The 4,908-nt window shown below is 44.1% G+C and overlaps 1 pseudogene; it reads left to right on the top strand.

Annotated features, from left to right (window-relative positions):
* The first annotated feature begins 283 nt into the window (after positions 1–283).
* LOC101622160 lies at positions 284–4,226 on the top strand (annotated as a pseudogene).
* Positions 4,227–4,908: the final 682 nt, after the last annotated feature.

Here is a 4,908-nt window from a genome sequence, read left to right as displayed (position 1 = left end):
GTGAACAGATTTGTGGTCTCTGAGAGACAGATGAGAAAAATCTCATCTCTGTCACTGGCATGTATAAGACATGTTAGCCATGCTTGCCTGACTGTGACTGAACCCAAGTGGTCACCAGCCCTTCACGCATCATCTGTTCAGAGTCAGATTCCAGACAGATGCTTCATCAAAGGGGGTGGGAAACCGTGAGGGGCTTTTCAGCAGGGAGGAGGCAGCATCACTTATTATTTTTTATGGAAGATCTGCTGGGTTCCATGGGGGTGGGAAACCTGATGGCACAGCCATGGTGGGGTGGGTGGTGACTGAACCGGTGGACAAGGTGAGTGGGTGTCACATGGAAACTGCCCTACCTTGCAATGCAGTGTAAGGGTTAATGAGATGAATCCTCTGTGGGAACATAGCGGCATGTTATTACACAGAAGTGAGGCAGGCACTCTCATCTCTGTCTAAAGATGACTAGAGAACCATGGACCTGGTTTAAACAGAGTGGAAAAATTGTATGCCCAGCATCTTCAAGAATCAAGGAGAGCTGACGGGGAGTGGTGCGGCACCAGGCTGCTGACGTGGCCACCTGTCTTCTCTGGGAGGAAGTCTAGGCTTGGTTGACTGCGCTGCTTTTGGAAACTTCAAGGCCAAGTTGTTTTGTCCAGACATCAGGCCCCTGTGGTTGATGTGTGCTCCCCACTGTGCCCACCGCCCCCAGGAAAGAGGGGCCTGAAGCTGGTGCAGACGGATGGCATACACTGGTCTATTTCATTGCTGGAAGTTCCATGCTCCTGCTTCTCCATTAGCTGGGGCTTCCCAAGGAAAAACCTCCATGGAACTAGATTCCTTCCTAACTTCCACAGCCTCAAAGAGTGCCTGGCAGGGGGACCCAGCAATTTCATCAAATTGGATTGAGCCCGGCAGCAATTCCACTGTCTCTAGAAACCCTGTCTCCTAAGGCTCTTCTGCATCTTGGGTTCTAGGACAGAACTATTTTTAGTGTTTGGTTTTCTCAGCCAGCTGGGGCAGAGGGATCTAATCAGGATACTCTTGGAAGTGCTCCTTTTTAAAAAAGATTTATTTATGCATGCAGGACTGGGTACAGGCCAGAGGTGCAGGGGGTGAGAGGATTCACCAGAGACAGAGTGGGGAGCAGAACAGGCAGATCGACTTAAGTACACTCCTTGAAGGGAGCATGGGGCGAGACAGCAGAGGTCTGCTGCACCACGTGGATCACCTCCAGGGCAGGGATCAAACCCATGCTGAGGCAGCAGTGAGCTTATGGTGATGCACCGTAACCCACTGCACCACCAGGGAGGGCCCAGAAATGCTCCTTTTAGTTCATGTAACCCACCCCCAGTATTTGGGGATGGAGCCCTGGCAACTCCTTCTGCCCTGCACACCAAGAGCATCAGACACTTTGAAGACTGGATCTGGTCTTACCCCTATAAGGCACTATCTGATGTGAACCCCAGTATGATCTTGTGCCTTGTCCTTCCTTAAAATAAGCTCCTTCTTAGAGTCCCAGACCTGGAGAAGCCTTGAGAGATGCTCACTCAACTCTGGCCCAGGGAGTACTCATTGTCACAGACTGCTGGTCCACTGAGTGACACAGAGATTATCTGCAGACCCACGCAGGCAGTGATGTTGTTGATACCTTGATTGTAGATGCATTGCCGCCACCTCAGCTAGGGAGGAATGGTGTAGGAATGTTAAATGTCATTGTTTTGAAAATTCATCATCAAATTTTCAGATGCAATATAGCCATAGAACAACATGTGAATGATATCACTAATAGAGGAGAAAACTGAAAAAGAAATAGTTCTGGACCCTCCCTGGTGGCACAGGGATTAAAACACAGCACCATGAAGCTGTTGGCAGCCACTGCAGCACGAGTAGATCCCTGCTAGGGAGCTGACCCACATGGTGCAGCAGACCTCTCCTGCCTTACCTGCTGCTCCCCTCAGCAGTGTGTTTCAGTCAGTCTTCCTATTCTGTTCCCCACTCAGTCTCTGGTGAATCCTCTCACCTCCCCCACACCTCTGGCCTGTACCCCAGTTCTTGTGTGCATAAATCAATAAATCTTAAAAAAAGAAAATAGTTCTGAGCCTCGGCCAGACCTTCTAGCATCACTCATTTGCCATTCCTACACCAGCTCCACCCAAGAAACATTGGCTGGCTCTAGGCCTCATCCAGGACTATCTTGCCAGGTTGCTTAGGCTTCCGTCTCCATCATGGCAGAGCAAGGAACTGCAAAGCCTGTTTAGTGAGAGGCCTTCCTCAATACATGATGGGGTTCCTCATCCCCTGAAGGTTCTTTTCTCTCAAAAGTTTTTCCCCTACTTGTTTCTGGCCTTCATGGTTTTGATGAAATTTTCTAATTTTGGGAATCATTTTCCCCCTATGGGTATTGTATTATTTTTCAGTGACTTCTTTCAAGATTCTTTTCTGTGTTTTAGTGTCTCTATTATATGTCTCATTGAGTTTTTGCGGGTTTATTCTGCTTGCAGTTTTCTTTGCTTCTTAAATCTGCAGGTTCAAGTATTTTACCAAATTTGGGGAGTTTTCAGCTATTATGTCTTCATATATATTTTCTGCACCGCTGTCTTTCTTCCCTTCTGAGAATGCCATAAACTATGTTAGATTTTCTGGCATCACTCAACAAGTCACTGAAGCTCAGAACTATTTTCTTTTTCATTCCTTTCCTTTATTAATGACTTATTGTCCCCTGTGTGTTTTCCTATGGGTTACACTGCATCTGAAAATTTGATGAATTTTTAAAACAATGACAGGGAGACATTTTAAAGATTTTTGGCAAGTTCATATAAACATTTATTTGGAAAAAATATAAGTAATGGAGGTAGCAAAACTAAGAAAAAGAAGAGTGTGTGGAATGGGCTGATTTTCAGTATGATGTAAAGATACGATTATTTAATGGAACTTTCGGACCACTTGGTGGGAAGTGGAGAATGGCCTGCATTATAGCTGATCGTAGAGTTCCTTCTCACTCCCACACTCTGGTCTCAGCCTGTTCACTAGCTGTAGAAAGTGATAAAAGAAAGTTACTATGATATTTTGGGAGTCAAGTCCAGTGCCATCTAGGAAGAAATGAATAAGTCTTACAGGAACATGTCCTGTACTTCAACACATCCTTGTCCCTGAAGTACAAGGACATATACTTGTAATTCTAATCAGAGGTACAGTTAAATTAGAATCCAAACAAATGAGAGCAATTTAAACAGATTTCTCAAAGTTATGAAGTGCGCTCAGATGCAAAGATAAGGGACTTATGTGACAAGGGGGGAAAAGACGGCATTTAAGAAGGTGGAACAGGTGGTTGTTTTGGCTCCCCCATGGGTACCTTTGATGTGTATTTTGGATGAGGAGGAAGGATGCAGAGAGGAGGGAGAGATAAATATGTTGTCTATCAACTCTCAGTAACCTCAGCAGGCTTATATAATGGTGCAACAAGAAAATAAGCTCTGCAAAAGAATGTGATTTGTGACACATGTTAAGGATGATCTGCTAAGAAAGGGATGGTAGAGTGATGTCCTAATTGCAGAGATGCTGGAATGCAAATACAAATTCTTCAGTCAGGCCTTGGAGTGGTTCTGCATATGCAGTCTGTGTGCATGGAGTGCCAGGGCCATGGGAAATGCATCAGTCCTAAAGATAGATGTAAATGCTGCAATGGAAGAAAGATAGCTTGGGAGAAGATTCTAGAAGCTCAAACTGACAAAGTGGAAAAGATGGCCAGAAGCTAATATTCCATGATGAAGGAGACCAAGAATCATGACTGGAACCAGGAGATATTATCATTGTTAGATCAGCAGGACCATGCTTTTTTGACTAGAAGACATTTTCATGTGTATTGACATACAACTGGTTGAAGCATTGTGTGGCTTCCAAAATCCGTTATTTAATATTGATAATTGGATTGTAGTAATCACCTCCCATCCAGGTCAACTTGTTAAGCATGGAGATATTAAGTGTGTTCTAAATGAAGGCATGCCAATTTATCATAGACCAGATGACAAGAGTTACCTAATCATTGAATTTAAGGTAAACTTTCTGGAGAATGGATGACTACTTTTTCTCTCCTGATAAACTCTCTTTGCTGGAAAACTCCTACCTGAGAAGAAGAAAGTGGAAGAGTGATGAAAGAGACCAGGTAGATCAGCTGATTTTGATCCACTGATCCAAATCAGGGCAGGCAGCACTATTACAATGGAGAAGCTTAGGGGTTGATGATTATCATCCTGGGGAGGTGCTCAGTCAGGCTTCTTCATGGAGCCAGTGACAGCACTTACTGTTGGCATTGAACCTGCAGTAGTGACTGAGTGGAGGACTATAATTAGTATGTGCACTACTTGCAATTGTTTTCATTTTTTAAAAAGACATTTATTTATGCATACAGAACTGGGGTACAGGCCAGAGGCACAGGAGCAGTGAAAGGCTTCACAAGAGACAGAGTGGGACACAAAACAGGCCGATGAAGTACACTGCTGAGGGGAGTAGCAGGCGGGTCAGGAGAGGTCTGCCATGCCATGTGGATTGAGCTCATGCTAAAGAGGTTTTAACTTCTTAGTGCTGTGCTTTAACCCACTGCACCACCAGGGAGGGTTACCACAATTGTTTTCATTTTAATATTCACATTGTTAAGAAGTGGTTTTATAATACTGAGGAAAGGCAGAGAAAACAAACCAGCTCATCATGAGTCAAAAATCAAAGGACAAAATCCTCAGTGGATAAGCTCTTTATGGAGATTCTTTTTAATTGTGACTCCAATGAAAATTATCTCCAAAACATTGCTAACTACATTCTAAAGCTTTAATCACATTAAAATGTGATTTCCTATATTCATCTTTAGGGATGATAGGAAGAGAGAAAGAAACCAGAGAAAAAAGAACTTTAACCATTGAG

This window comes from Condylura cristata, unplaced genomic scaffold (genome assembly GCF_000260355.1).
Source record: "Condylura cristata isolate star-nosed mole 26May11 unplaced genomic scaffold, ConCri1.0 scaffold00004, whole genome shotgun sequence".
Lineage (NCBI taxonomy): Eukaryota > Metazoa > Chordata > Mammalia > Eulipotyphla > Talpidae > Condylura > Condylura cristata.
Note: the sequence above shows the minus strand (reverse complement) of the source record. Positions and strands in the feature narration are given on the sequence as shown.